We start from the raw sequence: 17920 nt of genomic DNA, 5'->3' as shown, positions 1-17920 counted from the left end.
TTGGGGGTCCGGGCACAGACATCGAGGGTCGCCGAACCAGGACCCAGCAAGTCACCACGAGGGTGGCCAGGTAGCCCGCTCGGTCTCCCGGAGCCACTTCGGTCATCCCGGCTCTGAGCAATAATAAAGGCTCACGAGCCTGTTCTTTCTTTCTGGGGTTTTGCATGAAAGTCTGTGGTGCCTTCTCCATAAGTAACAAACTGTTAAGTGCTGTACATTACATGATAGAACTCAGCTATAGGCTTTTTGCTCGTGTCCTGCCCCATTCCCCCCCCCCCCATTCATTGCATATGTGCATTTAAAATATATACCCCTATTGTTTGAATGTTAACCTGCTCGTTGTGTCACTTTCTGCCATTGACTGCCATAATTGCGTTCAGGATATTAGCTGGCTGATTATAAGCCAATAAAACGTACATCTGGTCCGATGGGACTTGGCGATATCAAACCGCTCGGCAATCGCATACGGAATGAGCTGCTTAAGCGGCTCGTTTTCGTGCAGGCCCCATCGAGGTATAAACTCCTGGTATCTCTGTCTGCGCGAATAATTAGGTACATCGACAATTCGGCGATCGAGCCTGTAGTGCGGACAGAGGGATTGGCTGGTTTATGGTGTGTTAAAAACACCCGTAGCTGGGTTTTGGCGTTGATCCAGAAGCTACGACTAGATTGCTCGTTCGGTGGGCACGCGCGGCCGCAATTGGGATAAAGGCGGTCGTCTGCACGCCAGACGGGTGGAAATCTACAACAGTATTATTATCCCCTGTTGGGCTTAGACCGAAACGGGGGCTTATGGATTTGGTCTCGATTTTTGTGTGCTTGCGTCCACAACCATAATCTCGGACATGTATGGACCAATTTTATTCATACTTGGCACAAAGATAACACATGATGGTATACATGAGCACATCATTTTGTTTCATGAGGCGATCAAAGATGGCTGCCCGGCAGCCATTTTAGTTGTAAAAAAACACCCCGACGTTGAACACGTCCTCAACCATTTCTCAGACATGCATTTACCGATCTTGTTCAAACTTGGCACACATATAAGGAATAACGACTTACATAAGCACGTCATTTTCTTTGAAATATCAGATCCAACATGGCCAACTGGTGACCATTTTGTTACTTAAATGTGTCCCCAACCATTTCTCAGACATGCATGGTCTGATTTTGTTCAAACTTGGCACAAGCACAGGGCATGATAGCATACACGTGCACCTCACTTTATTTTGCAATCTGCTCAAAGATGGCTGACTGGTACACTGGCTTTCATTTTAGTTGTACATAAATATGGGCTAGCCCTTTAACTCCATACAGCAAAATTACTAAAACAATGGGGACTGTGACATATTATGTCGTTTTCACTTATTATTATTATTACTGTGTCTCAATACTTGTGTTCAGAAACTTGTTCTATACTATGGTCATGGATATAATCAAGGTGTCATGACCATCTGCTGAGCGGCGAAGATGAAAAATCATTTCCTTTGTGTTGTTGACATTATGAACTAATTGATGACATCACAACAGTCTAAAAATCGCTGAACTTTGTTCACATGTTCATCCTTGTTGATCAGTAGGAACCTACTAATTAGTGTATCATCGGCATATTTAACTATAGCTTATAGAACACATTACCCCGAGCAATCTTGAGGAACGAGGACATGGGCAGGGTCTATGAGCAGCAAATTTAATTGGTTGTGATGACGTAAAATATCTTAATATTTGGTCCAAGTACTGGTTAACGGAAAGTTTTCGAAAGTGCTAAAAAGCCGATTTGTGTTCAAGTATATAATTCAATTTAAATGAATTGAAGATTTTAAAGTTCATCGAAAAAGATATTCTAGAAGTTTACCGTTGTTGGTGCAGTGTTTTATACACCGCCCTATCGAACACGTTTCATTAGTTTTTCATGCCTGTTGTTTGTGTGCTTTATGATGTTTTTAAAAACAGTCAGTTTCTTTTTTGGAATAATTTTCAATTTTGTTTGACTACTAGACAGGAAGACAGAGTAAAAAAAAAAAAAGTATCTCACTCCTCTTTGCGCATGTGTGATCGGGACGAATTCAGAACCAAAGTACTGTTAAACTGCAGGTTTCTTTTCCGATTCATGTTCAAAATATTACATTACATTTAAATAAGTTGTTTCTCGATCATAAACTGACGTTTGCAGATAGAAGGACAAACAGAAAAACAGACAGACAGAAGTGAACCAATTGCTTAACAATGCTTTTCTCTTCGCCTGTACGGGGTAAAAAGGAAATGCAATTAGGACTTGAACTGCAGCAGTCACTTGTGTAGAAAGAAAACAAAATGGGGGAGACAACAACCTTTTGGAGCTCCGAGGCAAAAAACCTAACGTGTTACCATATTACCCGTACGTTCTTGGGCTGATAGGATGACCTAGAGGTACGCACACTCGCTTATAAGCTGTTTATCCTGGGTTCGAATGCCAACCCAGCTATAAACTTTCACAGGCAGGGTGATTCATCAACATGTGTGCCGTCCCTTGGATGGACATTAAACGTGCATCTCGACTTCCAGCATTTGTTGCCGTACGTTAAAAATCCTGTGGTGTCCTTTGCGAAGAATAGGCGAGCTATCGCCAGGACCATGAACAAATTACAGATTCCTGCCCTGATCTGCAGAAGGTGTTGCAGCAGTGGCACAGCTGTGCCTCCACCCAATGATGCTACCCTGCAGCCTTGCGCTTCAAACAAACAACAATGAAGAAGACAGTAAGTTTTCCTACAACGTCAAAATGGCGTGGATCAGGGATGTGCCCTTTCACCTCTTGTCGCTTTACATCTTTACGTATACAGTAGATACTGTACTGAATATTGCACCAACCACCTGGGATGCTGGTCCGCCGACGCAAGTAATTACTAATCCTGCGCCAGAGAGAGAGAGGGGAAAGTCGAAAAATGAGGCACACTGACGGGAATCCGTGACGTCATAATGAAACTTCTCGACATTGTTGGAAAAGTGTTCCCCGATTTGGGAGCGACGTTGTAGCGAAACTAACTTGTTAAAAGCGACGTTGGGTAACTTACTTTATACATTACCCGTTGTGGTCTATCTATAATAAAACTGTGAATTAATCTTGAAAGCCTCGGTGTGACATCTAATTCCAGTAACTGTAAATTAATGTGTTGTACAATGGTGTCGAAGGCACTGGAGAAATCAATAAATACTGATTTTGAATAAGACTTGAGAGTATCTAAATAATGGAACAATCTTTGGGGATAATCAAGCAAAGCATCCTCGACACCCCTATTACTCTGATATGCAAATGGAGATTGGTCAACCAAGCCTATTTGACTACTCAAAAATTTCAACAACATCCGTCCAAAACACTTCATTACATTAGATGTCAAGGCTACTGGGCGGTAATCATTCAACACACTGGGTCTTTTACTTTTGCTACTGGAATGATAAATGAAGATTTCCAATTTGGGGAATTATCCATTATCCAAGATTGATTGATAAATACATGGAAAAACCAGGGCAAGATGTTGACTACAAAGTTTCCAAACCTTATTAAAATGCCATCTGAGCCAATCGCCTTGCTTATAAATACATTACAAACCTCATACACATTCACGACAAGACTCTCATCCGAATCACGAATTTTCTCTTTTGACATTTCCACAATAGAATCATTCTCAAGTTTGAAATCTTCTGTATCCACCTTGTCCACCCTGTGCATCCTCCCCCTACCCCTCATTCTTCCCCAAATCCCTTATTTGTCAATGTCTCCCTCGATTTTGTCCTTCAACCATGCCGTTGGTGTTTCTCCTCTCTCTTTCTAATGAGTACTGTTTCTTTTGTTCTGTTGCTGTCCTGATCGATTTAATGTTGGAGCTCTTCCACGAGAATTGACTTTGTAGTTTGTACGCACCAAAAAATAAATCAGGAACATCAAATCCACAATAAAAAACATTCAGGTTATCAACAAAGTCTTTAGTGCAGTCTACTTGCCTCTTTTATATGTCCTTGGATCCAATCATCATCTGCATTTACTGCCATGCAGCACAGAAATTATTTCCTTTAAAATTCTGTTCTAGCTTTCGTTGATAATCCACTTTTGACCTTGTAACTTTTCCAAATACTTATTTCTGCTGAAATATTTATTTCCAACCAAAAATCTAAGATTTTTCAAGTATATTGGTCAGTCGATTTTGTTATTTTGTCTGTTTGTCTGTCTGTCTGTCTGTCTGTCAATCGCGTACAAGTCACAATTCGAAACCGATCGTCATGAAACTTCACCAAGTTCTAGAGGTAGTCTCAAATGAGAAGCCCATTGATTTTTGAGGTCAAAAGGTCATCTTGAGGACAAATTTTTAAATCATCATGTTTTCATCCGATCGACTTGAAAATTAAACAACAATTTCACAGTACATCACTGAATTGGGAAACTAACTATTTTTGAGATCAAAAGGTCAAAGGTCAACTCAAGGTCAAACTTCTAAAATCGTCAATTTACATCCGATTGACCTGAGCTTTGATTAAGATTGTCAATTTTAATCTAAATGAAATGGACGATTTGATGTATCCATGGCAACCTTTGGAGAGGGGGGTGGATTTTGCAAGTATCGTGCTCTGCACGACATCTTTTTCTTGTTGGGTAGTCGATCCAGTTGAAAAAAAAAGTTAAAAAAAAATTTTTTTTTGAGATTTGTTCTACCCTTATTATCAGTATTTAAAATGGCTATTTCAGTTAATACAATGGCGATTTCGATTAAACTTGGTTGGTAGGTTCATACCATGACCTAGTTGTGTGCAAATGAGAACCGTTGCTATGGACACCACCGTTGCCTAGCAACGGGACTTTGAAATTTTTGAAAAATCATAAAAAATTAATTTTTTCGAAAATCAAAAATCGGGCCACGAGCGACTGTGGACAGTACATTCAGCCATATTGTCAAAAATTTCCAGCCGGATCCTATGAAAACTTTCGGAGAAGATAGACTTTGAATGAACCCTGGTCAAAAACAATAAAAAAACGAAGTTCGTTATATCTCAGAGACTGAGTCAGATATACATGAAACTGGTATGGTTGGTTCATGGTATGTCCTAGTTATGTGTGAGAAAGAACCGTTGCTCTGGACCCCTCCGTAGCCAAGCTACAGCCGAAAAACCTCTAAATGTGGGGGTATTTTAACGAAAAAACAATCTGCAGCATTAACCCTTGAAGCTAGAATCATGAATTTTCTTGTACTTAATCCTCAGGTCATTCCCCATCGAACGAGCCCATCGCGTCAGGTTCTATTGGGTAGTCGACTACCCATGTCCGCCTACCGGCTTGTTTGTTTATCTGTCTGTCTGTTGGGTCACCGAAATAGGTGACCCTTATTGTCAGTAATTCTGTCTGTTTGTTTGGATGTTTGTTCATTTGTCATCAGCATAATTGGTAGTAAACGTGGGCGGATTTTGACCAAACTCGGGTGGTAGGTACATCTTATGACCTAGTGCTTTGGAAATTGGGATGGTTGCTATGGATGCTTTGGTTCCCTAGCAACAACCGAAAAACCTTCAAAATCGGTACTGTTCACGCGAAATCAATTCCGAAAGCCATTATCCCACGTAGGGTAATGAAATTTGGCACGAATGATCTTCAGGTGATGCTCCATCAAATATATTCCGTTTTTTGTGATATATGGAATACTTTACCCGCAGCGTCCCCTTACAATTAGGGTATGCGTAAAAATTGAAGGCCCCCTAGCGACCAGGCGAGTGCATTGATACGAATGAAACTTTGCAGGTTCATGGTACTCAATGACTACTACAACTTTGCCTCAGGACATATTGACCGATTTCGCTTAGGTCAGGGGTCAAAGGTAAATTGGTGCAAAAATCGATAATATGCGAGAGCTGGAGGTGCCTTCGTGCCAAATGCTACTCCTCCTAGGGTTATAGTCGGATGGTCATGAAAATTCACACTGATCGTCTGGAATACATTGTGCACAAACGATCGAGCCGGATTTTAGATTTAGATCTTTGTTCACCCACAGCACCCCCTCGAACTTTGGGGATATCCAATTTCAAACCACATTTTCAGTACTTTTCATTCAAATGGATACTGAGTAGTTATCAGTTGATGGAATTGTATGAGATTTGATATGCATAATCTTAAGGTGATTCCCTATCCGCTATATGACATCCATTTTGCTCTATATCTTATAGTTTCCATGCTCGGCGACCCATCGCCGCCTACCGGCTTGTCTGTCTGTTTGTCTGTACAGAACTTTCGTGTTTTTCTCCACAACCGCTTGTTGGATTGAAACAAAATTTTCACCATTGATGCGACTAATGTAGAATGCTTTAATCACAATTATGATATCATCGGTCACGTGGTGTGGCAGCCATGTTGGAAAACTGGAAAAACTTTGGACCTCTGTATCTCTGAAACTGCACCAAAGAAAAAATTGAAACTTGGCACACGGCAAGCACTCCTCATGGGGAATAAGTGTGTTTTTAATGACATCATAGGTGCCTTCATTATGACGACTTAATTGCATATGTAGAACGCTACATCTGATCAGTATGAAAATTTTTGAGGGTCATCTAGGGATAAAATGGTCCACAGAAAGAAAATAGATGACATCATCGGTGATGTGATTCGGCAGCCACGTTGTTTTATATATATTTTTAAAACCTTCAAAAATCTTCTTCCCTGAAGTGGCTGAACAGATCAAGGTGAACGAAACTTTGCATGTATGACCACCTATCCATGAGGAACAAAAGGTTCACACATATGATGTCGTAGGTCACATGGTTTGGCAGCTATATTGGATTTACCCTGAAACCTATAAAAAAAAAAATCTTCCTCTCTAGAAACAGCCAGACAGATCGAAGGGAGACTTCACACAAATGTTCCCCAAGCCTTGGGTGTAGAAGTTTGTTGAGGAATAATAGATAGGTCACATGGTATATTGGATTGAAGAAAAATATTAAATAATGTTTTCTCTGGAATCGCTTAATCAATCGAAATGAAACTTCACAATTATGATCAAGTTGTGATGGGGAATACAAATTTAAAATTTCAACTTAATCGGACACATGTTCTGGCAGCCAGAATTATTTAAAAAAATTGATCTGGGTTTTTTTTAATTTTTTTTTAAAGGCTCACTTGGCTGTGCCTGGATGGGTTTGAGGGCAGAGGAGTTGCAGCTGAAATGCAAATCCTATCCAGGTTCCTCCTGATGACTTCATCTTTGCTTCTTTGGGTTCCTTCTGATGACTCCAATGCAGGACTTTACCTATTTGGTCTTCCATTTGATATGAATTGAATTCATTTTAATCCCATTCTAAATTAAATTTAATAATAATGAAAAACGTCAGGTTCAGGGTCAGGTGTCCAATGAAAGCAGGGTTGCATCAAAGCGGGATGTGTTGGGACCCGGTCATCACTGCCAGCAGTTTTAAAGTGGCAGTTGTAATTATGTGTCTTATTAATTACGAAACATACAAGTACACAAGCGCCACACAAAACCACACAAAACAAGTTCTGGCGAGGGTCTGCAATCTCTGATTGCTCTGTCTAATTTTATATGATACAGAAACTCAAAGTTTTCTTTCGTTTCGGTTTGGTGTTTTAATGCAAAAGAAAATGGTGACTCCACAGGAGAAAGCTCAGTGAGTCGAAAGATTCATCGAGACGAGATCCGACATGCAAGTTCAGCGTAATTTCCATACAAGGTATGGAAGGAATCTGCAATTGCAGACTAGTATCAGAGAGTGGTACAAGAGATTTAAAGAGACTGGAACTTGTCAGAAACAGAAAAGTACCGGTCGACCAAGCACGAGTGCAGCAGATGTTGAATGAGTGTGCATGAATCATTTCAACAAATTCCCAGAAAATCAATTTGATGTGCATCCAGAGACCTGGGATAACCAACTACCAATGTACACAGGATTTTGCATAAAAGACTGAAGCTTTATGCCTATAAGGTGCAGATGCTGCAGGAACTCAAACCAAATGAAGGACCCAAATGCAAGGTGCTTACCTTGGAAATGCTCAGTCACATGGAAGATGAAGACTACCTGAAAAGAGTCATGTTCACAGACAAAGCTTGCTTTTACGTATTGGGGAAGGTCAACCAGCACAATTTGAGGATCTGCGGCTCTGAAAACCCCCCACGTAATCATTGAACACGTATGCGACAATCCAAAGGTCAATGTGTGGTGTGGCCTTCTCCATGACCGCTTGGTGGATCTGTTTTTCTTTGCGGTGGATATAGTGACCTCAACAATTTACATGCACATGTTGGAATGATTCAACTTCTCACAGATTGAAGACCTGCAACCCGATATCATTTTTCAACAAGACAATGCTCCCCCTCATTGGGCCTTAGTCATTCGAGCCGTCCTGAATTAAAAATTTCCAGGTCGCTGGATTGACTGAGACTGACCAACCGCCTGGCCCCCATGATTACCAGACATATCCCCCTTGATTATTTTCTTTGGGGGTTTGTCAAAGATGTTGTCTACAACACAAAGGTGGTAAACCTGCAGGATCTTCATTCTCAGATCACAACTTCATACACACTGATGGATGCAAACATGCTAAGCCAAACATGGCAAGAACCCATGTACCGCCTTGATGTCCTGCACGCAACAAACAGAGTTCACATTAAAGTGTATTTGTGATGTGCACAAAACTGTATGAGTTTCTGCATCACATAAACTAAAGGGTATCATTGTATCATTTGTGGTTCTAAACATATTAAGAACCAAAGTTGTCCAGGTCTTTTTGGATCACCCTGTACAGGATCTCCTTCCAAAAAGGCTTCCCTCTTTTCTTTAAGTAAGTCCTTCAGCTCCTTGGTAATCCATGGCTTGTTATTCAGATGTTTTAACAAGTTTATCACAGATGACAGAATCAACACAGAAGTTGATGTACTCTGAGAAAACTGTCACCCTCACATGCACTGACTCGGACAAATCCATGAATCCACTCCAATCTGTAAATCAAAACATGCCCACAGCTCCTCTGTATCTACAGCACCGTAAAGTTATCAACTTGAAAAAACACTTTCACCTGGTCAAGCGTTGGAAAAGGTAAAGATGCCGTTGTGTACTTCCATTGGTCGACTGTTACTATGGTTCATAGAAGACTTAGTGAAATCTGAAGATGGCAAATTGTTGGGATGAACAATGCTAAGAGGACCTATAGTAAAATTGGACATTACCTTGCTTCCTTTGGACTGTTATCAGCAGATTGGTCCACAGATATCAACAAATTAATGATGTTGAAGACAGACCTCCAACTGGATGACCCAGGTTGACCTTTAACAGAGAAAATGCAGCTCTGATCAGGCTTGTCAGATGTTTTCCTTTTGCCACAAGGACAGTGTTGTGGCATAAATGGAATCTCCCTAGAAGGTTATCAATGAGAACCATCCAGAACCAGCTTCGTGCTGCAGGTTACATACCCATCAGACCAATAAGATGCCCTCTTCTCACCACAGAAGACAAAGCAGCCCACGTGGCATGGCGCCGGTCACGTCAACGCTGCAATCTCACATCCTGAAGGAAGATCCATTGATACGATGCAAGCCAATTTCTCCCGCATGACACTGATAGTAGAACTCGGGTTTGGTGGCCACCTAACAGAGCACATACACCCAAGAACATCGCAGAGTCCATCTTGTTTGGTGGTGGATATGTTAGGAGATGAAGCCTGTTACGATTGCAAACGAGACCTCGTCACTGTACAGGGTAACCTGATAGAGTGACAGGCTAAAAGTACTGCAGGGACATTTTGGATCATGTTGTTGTTCCACATTTTGACAGTCACCTACTTCTCACAAGACCTGTATTCATGGGGATGACAATACTAGACCCCACCATTCTTGCGCAGTTTCCGACTTCTTGCATAAAAATGCCATCGCAACATTGATCTGGCCAGCAAGGAGTGCTGATTTAAATCCAATAGAGCATGTTTAGGACATTATTGGGCATCGAATTAATGAAATGGACCCCCTGTGCAGAGCCTAGCACAGTTCAAGGCTGCTTTCCACTGGGAATGGCAACAACTCCCTTTGGATTCTCTCTCTGTTGGCTTCAGGTGATAGGGAGCATGGCTGCAGCAGCCATTTGTTGTAATGGTGCTTGTACACATTATTGACATTTTTGACACACTAATTCCTTTGTGACATCATTGGATGTCTTGAGCCGTACATTACACAATGTGTTGCCAACAGCCCCATTGTCAAGTCAGCATGCCCAGCAGCCTCATTGTAAAGTCAGCATGTTATTTGGTGTAAAACATTGCCATTACCAGACATTCTCATTTTGTGATTAAAAAAAATCAACAAAACGTCTGAATTTGTCCCAATTCATTTGTCAAACACGCATACTTTAACAATTATGGTAATATTTTTGATAAACGTAACGGTTTATGAATAAATTCTCGGTCATTGCTATGATACAGAAAAACACAGCTCGTGCTTAACTTTCCTTCCATTTGTAGATACTCCATGTTCTGTATCATTTTGGATATCTCTCATCAGTATGAGTGATGTGGAGTACAATGTGGACGGCCTTTTAGGTTAATGTAACTTTTCCAGTACAATTGCAGTTACTCTGCCTTCGGAAAGACATGAGGTGCATCAATGAGAGATGCACCTTGTGTTTTATACACTGTCACCAAAGGTGGATGGAGGTAATGTTTTCATCCCTGTTTGTCTGGGAGCAGGATATCTCAGAAAGCTCTGGATGGATTTGGACAAAACTTGGTGGACAGGTTGGGTTGTGTGACAAAGACTAATTGAAATGATTTTGGTTTCGGTCCGGATGCAGATCCGGCCTATCAGTTGGACACAAAACGTAAACTGTTCAGCTTGGTGGAGGTATGAACTCCACCGAGAGTCACTCTACTTACCCTGCACTTGCAAAGTGGAACGTGGGATTCAGTGATTGACCGTGTCGTACGTGTGCCGTACATATGTACGTACGTGCCTACATTAAAAAAAAAAATCATTTTCTCAGCAACTGTTAGCCTGATTGACACGAAATTTTACTAATACGTGCGCTTCCTTCTGTACAATTTGTCATATTTATGACGTCACAGGTCACGTGGTACAGGCACCATCTTGAAGAAACTGAAAAACCTTGCACCTCCATATCTCTGAAACCACTCCATGGAAAAAAATTGAAACATGGCTCATTGTCAAGCACTCCCCATAGGGAATAAGATATATTCAAGATGATGTCATCAGCACCTTCATTATGATGTCATAATTCAACAAGTGCAATGCCTAGAACCAGTTTCAATTGTTGAAACCGCTAACCGATCAATGCAAAACTTTAACTAATTGATCAACGACCCACGGGAAATATAGTTTCATAAAAGTGACATCATTGGTCACTGGTCAGGCACCATATTGGATCAAAGAAAAAAAAAACCTTTAAAAATTTTAACCATATTTAACCATAAAAAAAAAAAACCATATTGGATTTTATCCAAAACCTAAAAACATCTTCTCCAGAAGGGATAATCTGACAGCCTCAATCTTTTGAACACATTTGCTAAGTTCGATGTTAATGTTAATTTGTTAATTTCGTCGAAATCGTTACATAATTAATATGATTTAAAATGATGCCGATTCGCCTCATTAAATATGCAAAATATGCAAATGAGAGTTGAAAAAATGTAATGACAAATTTCGATAGCACATAAACAGGGGACTCCCAATATATTTATACTATGTCTGTATTTGACCCCAGTGAGCCCCCAGAGCCCCCCAAAGTTGAAAATGACCCATTTTTTTAAATGTCATAAAATAAAAACAACGCTTGGATGAAATTCAATGAAACTTATCCATTTAATAACTCTCCACCTGAAGTTTATACTTTGAAAATTTTGATGACGTAGGTCACGTGGTATGGCGGCCATATTGGATTTTCTCCAAAACCTACAAACATCTTCTTCTCCAGAAGGGGTAATACGACAGCCTCAAACTTTTGCACACATTTGCAAGGTTCCATTGGAATGTTAAGTTGTTAATTTCATCGAAATCGTTACATAATTTATATGATTAAAATGATGCCGATTCGCCTCATTAAATATGCCAAATATGCAAATGAGAGTTGAAAAAATTTAATGACAGATTCTGATAGGCCTTGAAGAGGGGACTCCAAATATGTTTACGCTATGTCTGTATTTTACCCCAGTGAGGCCCCAGAGCCCCCCAAAGTTTAAAATCACCCATTTTTGACATGTCGTAAAATGAAAACCAAAGAAGACAGACAAAAAGTGACCATAAATTCTGGAAGATATTTTCACGTTCTACAAGTTCGCCATTTACATTAATATGCAAATGTGGAGTTATTGGACTTTTTTGGGGACTTGAAAATTTGTCCAGCCTCGATTTGTCCAACGTGAAGTTTCTTTCTCTATCATGTATTGCTGTGGGCTTTTCAATCCTTCATCGATATAACATGAGGGACCCCGTAGCTGGGCCACATTGCAGACTTGAACTAACTTTCTAACTCGGAAAACCCATATCATGTGACAGGGTGATGGTGTTGAAATTTGTTAAAATGGAGTCACGCCTTGAAGCCCAGGATTACTGGTTTACCAGTTTTAATTATTATTATTATTATTATTATTTATTGGACGATATCATGAAAAACTTTAGCATGTCTTGGATTATGGTATCTCATTCATAATTTTGTGAACACTCTTCGTACTGTATATATGCACTTTATTTACCACCTTAATTCATAACTGGTGGTGCTCTCTCTACAAGACAGCATCCTCAATAATAATAATAATTAAAAAATTCCTTTTCAACACCGACAACCAAACCTCATCAGGCAATTACGTTTTATCACTCTACAGCTATATCTTGGCTGTGTCAAATAGATTGTTCACCCCAGCAAATTAAAAAAAAAAAATCTATCTGTGCAATGGTTTCAGATCTGAAAAAAAAAAATCTTAACCTCATAAGGAAAAGCAAGTGACACGTAACACTCAAAGCATGTCATATTTTTCAACTGAATGTGACAACTACCTGAATCGACCAAAGATTACATTATTGTGTGATCAGATTTAGACATAATCCTGCCAAGGAAGCTCTTGGGCATAACCGTGTCATTTTCAATCAACCAGTTTGTCAAGAAGAAAACCACTCGTTGAACAACTCAGGATTTAAAAAAAAATCACAAGAAGCAAAATAAATTATTGCAAATGCTTCATATACCCTTATCTTTAAAAATAAAAATAAAAAAATTAATGATTGTAAAAGCAAGGAGGTCAAAAAACAATATAATTAGGTAAATGATGGATAGGATATTGATATCCATCCATTCATCCATTATAGTACTGAATTAACAGAGCATTGGTTCCATCGAAAAAGTAACCATTTCAGGAAAGTAAATGTGGACGGGTTGTCACACAGTAGCAGGTATTGATATGACTGAATATACAGGGTGTCCCAAATAAAATGTTACTACAATCACAACAAATTCACATCCAATTGTGGTCAATTTTTTGGGGACACCTTGTATGATACTCATGAGTAGGATTAGGAAAACATGATATAGTCAAGAGATTCAGCTCATCACAATTCAAAACTGGCTTCCAAAGCCAATCACCAACTGAGCAGTTTTTACAACACACACACACACACACACACACACACACACACACACACACACACACACACACACACACACACACACACACACACACACACACACACACACTTCGGTGTTTAGTTGTGGTCTGTGAAAGACACAGAACCACCTATTGTTGAATGCAGTGTCAGTCAGCTGCTGCACTGCTAACCACAGTATCAGTCAGCCGACAAGCTTTACAAGGACTTGTGGTAACACCAGATATCCCTTCACTAGTCCACCCCCCCCCTCCACCCCCTTCATTGTGAAAGGAATCGATCGACAGAGGCATTTCTGGCTTACCGGCCATCATCAGCCTGGAGTGGATTCCCATAAAAGTTGAGGTGGTAAACCATCGCATGTGGGATTATATCCAATGTCACCTGTTAACTCTTATGGCAGTTGTCAGTACGTTTTGCAGTGGGTTGTTCTGTGTTTCACAGACTGCAATGAGACTGGCAGGATAGCCTAGGCCCTCTAACTATGCACATTCACCTTTGGGCCATCTTGTTTCGGTTAAAATCTCAGCTCAGCGATAAACTGCCATCCTGGTGTTTTGCAGGCAGGGGAATTCACCAATGTGTGTGCCATCCCTTGGAAGGACATTAAACTGGGTGTCCTGACCACCAACATTGGTCTTTGGTGGGCATTAAAGATCCCACAACGTCCTTGACGACGATTAGGTGAGGTATCGCTGGCATCCTGGCCAAATTACAAATTCCTGCTCTCACCTACAGGGTCACTGCATCATCAGGACAGCTGCACCCCAGCAAATGATGCTACCCGCAGCCATGTTCTGCATACGAGGGAAGACAGATTTCAGCCAGAACAGCACTCGGCCAGGCTGAACGGTTTACGTTTTGCATCTCACGGATAGATAGGTCTGATCTGGATCCGGACCTCTAAAATCGAATCGTCCTGTTCTTGTCACCTACGTAATTCATCCACCAAGTTTTGTCCGAATCCGTCCATAACTTTTTGAGATATCACATTACACATCGTATTTAGGCCCATCACCGATATGCTGAAGAATCGCTTTAAAAATTCTCATATCCAGATCTGGATTTTCACCAAAATCTAATAATTTCGTCCTTGTCACACACCTAACCTCTCCACCACATTTCACCCGAATCTGTCCACAACTTTTTGAGATATCCTGTTCACAGACAGACAAACAGACAAGACAGGGGTGAATACATAACCTCTGCCAAACTTTTATGGTGGAGGTAACTAAATCAGTTGTTGCAATTTAACTTTAATATCTTCTTTTCCGACTGCAACCGACAAACCTCAAAAACTATATCTACCGCTCACTGAAAGACCCCAATTATTCCCACCTTGTGGGTTTGTCCGTGGGGACACTTTTGGCACAAGTCTTTCACGACCTGGCGGGCCTGAAATTTGACTGAATATGTCAAGAATTTGGAATTTGCCCAGAGTACTGGCGATAACTCACCTACTTTTCGCGAAAGACACCGTGGAATCCTTCAATGACTACCAGCAATCAACTATAGCAGACAAGACACCCAAATCAACATCCATCTGAGGGAGAGCTCAGATGGATGTTGATCTGGGTGTCTTGCAACTTTCTTTGCAATCCACACTTTCTGATGCAACAGCTTGCGTGCGAAGCATCAATCCGAAAGTTTCTAGTCGGGTTGGTAATCAAACTCAGGCTGGACAGCTATTCTACTTCATACATGATCGAGGCTTGTTGGAAGAGCTAAAGCAGGATGGCAGGGAACAAAATGGAAAGAGGGAAACAAAAACGGCACACAAGAAATTAATGTGAGATGAAGGCGAGGGGATGAAGGAAACGTGGGGGTGAACAAGCTGCACACAAGCTGAATTAAACGAAGTAAGATGAAGGGGAAAGAGGAGATGAAACAGAAAACGAACAAACCAACCACAACTGACAAATGAAAAGAGGTGAGGGAATGAGGGGAAAAAAATCACAACAACCTGGAAAAAAGGGAATGCTTGGGAATGGGATAATTTGGGGTAGAAAAGATCATGAGTATGTGTTGGGGGGAGGTGACCCGAGTTAGTGGTGAACATCTTTCTTGAAGCTCTGGATGGAAGAATGCGATTGAACAGACTTGGGAAGTTCGTCGAACAGACGAGTGGAGGTGAGTAGTGAGCCTGGATTTTGGGAGTTTAACAAGAAGAGGGTTACTGGCAGACCATGTGCACCATGCAGAAACCTGGGAGGGATAAAGCCAAGAGAGGGCAGACGGACTAAAATTTTAGGGCTTCACCTCCAGCCGTGATCTTTCTTGGGCAGATCATATTTCCAAGATGGCGTCCAAAGCTAGCTGCTGACTGGGTATCCTTCATCGTGCAAGGTCTTTACTTGGCCAATTTGAACTTTTGACAATCTAAGCAAGGGCTTCATTCACAAATTGATGGAGTACTGCACTCCCCTCTGGCTGGTGCTCCTGTATCACACTTTATCCTTCTTGAGGTCATGGAAAGCAAGGTCCTCAAAATTATTGGGATCTCTCGTGACAAAGCTGAATGTCTAGGCCTGTTACTTCAACACTGTAGACAGATTTGTGACCTCAGCGCTGTATCTACCACCTAATTTTTGGTCTTTCACCCTCTGCCCTCTCTTTGCTCTGTCCATCCCAGGTTTCTGCATGGCACACATAGTCTGCCAGTAACCCTCATCTTGTTAAACTCCCAAAATTCAGGCTCACTACTCATTTCCACTCATTTGTTCCTCTTTCCTCCCACGTGTGGGACCAACTTTCCCAATCTGTTCAGTCTCATTCTTCCCTCTAGAGCTTCGAGACAGCTGTTCACCACGACCTCAGGCCATGGCCCATCCATACTTATGATCTCTTCTACCCCAAATGACCCCATTTCCAAGCACTCCCATTTTCCAGGTTATTGTGATTGCCCCCATCCACACCCCCACTCACCTCTTTTCATTTGTTAGTTATCGGTTGGTTTGTTCTTTTTCTGTTTCATCCCCCATGTGGCCTTCTCCCCCCCGCCCCCCCCCCCCGATCTCACTCTCACTTCGAGTTAGCGTCTGGTGTTTCCCCCTTTCTATTTTGCTCCCCTCCATTCTACTCTTGCTCTTCCATGATCCTCAATCATACATATGGAATAAAATAAAATGGAGGCAAGAAGAACACAGAGAAGCCATCAACCTGTCTGTCATGTGACAGTAACAGTCCGGGGTGCTCAGCTTCATTGTCGGAGATTCCATTGATTGGGTTTGATACTTCTGCACCATCTTGTTGGACCAAACAATGAAGAATGATGTTCTAAACTGTATCAAAGGTTTCTTTCTTACTTATAAATTCTTCTGTTTGTTTTTTTTTGTTTTTGTTACTTTATTTTTCATTTTTATAGATTGGCATTTTCCATATCTACAATCCACTCCACTCATTTAAACTTGACAAGACTATCTGATTACATTTCAGGTGTGAATGCAAGAACTGCTTCGTGCGGCCTGTATTTACAGATTACTGTTACAAAGAAAAGGATCCAGTAACGATCTAGATCCAGCAGTTCGATGATGATCATGGAGGACACAATAACTGCATAGTCATTCATCGATCAATCTGGCTTTCAAGCAAACTGACTGGACCCTTGCTTAGCTGCTGAGACCTGCGCAGCTCACCATTCCTTAGCAAAGGACCAAAGGCAAGTTCAATCGGATGCTGTTTTTGTGCGAGTTTTGCAATGTTATCAGATGTTCATGTGCAAGTTGACCAAGAAACGATGACCAAATCAACGTGTGCTCTCAGAACATGATGAAAGTACCGTGTGTACACAATCACATACAACATACGATAGATCTGTATGTTCTGTTTTTTGTTCTCCACGCAACTTGAAACCGCCAAATCTGCTGCGATGTTCGGCAATGATCTCGCTAGGCCTTTCCCACCAGCTAGAAAGATCTGCAGGAACCTCTCCACCTTCACTCGATGTTCGCTCAACTTCCATGACCTCACGTAGGAGCTCATTAGCAGAACCGAGAAATGGAATTTCTAAATGAACAAAAACGATATGGGGTACAACAAAATGAGGTTCTGGTGTTTCTACATCAAGCAATGCAGATGTGAAATTATTATCTTTACAGGAATTATGTTGAAAAAATAATGATAATAATAATTCATTAATAAATTATCTGCGCATGACATTGTTGATATGGATAGATCCTTACCAAATGCAATTGCTTTCTCGTGTGGTCTCACAATGTATTCTCCTTTGTTGGCATTTGGAAATGATATTTGTAGCCACGTTTACCCTTTCCCTGCTTTCTTGTCACCTTCTC

The 17920-nt window shown here is 41.0% G+C and overlaps 1 long non-coding RNA gene across 1 annotated transcript in view; it reads left to right on the top strand.

Moving 5' to 3' along the window:
- The window catches only part of LOC147013492 (uncharacterized), a 48421-nt gene extending 30805 nt beyond the window's left edge, over window positions 1-17616 (top strand). Inside the window, exon 3 of the long non-coding RNA XR_015051342.1 lies at window positions 17105-17616. This is a non-coding gene — a long non-coding RNA (uncharacterized LOC147013492). The remainder of the gene's footprint in view (window positions 1-17104) is intronic.
- The last annotated feature ends 304 nt before the right edge of the window (window positions 17617-17920 follow it).

This window comes from Eptatretus burgeri, chromosome 14 (assembly GCF_056783735.1).
Source record: "Eptatretus burgeri isolate ZD-2024b chromosome 14, Ebu_testis_v1, whole genome shotgun sequence".
NCBI lineage: Eukaryota > Metazoa > Chordata > Myxini > Myxiniformes > Myxinidae > Eptatretus > Eptatretus burgeri.
The sequence above is the reverse complement of the archived record's forward strand: the minus strand, read 5'-3'. Positions and strand labels throughout refer to the sequence as shown.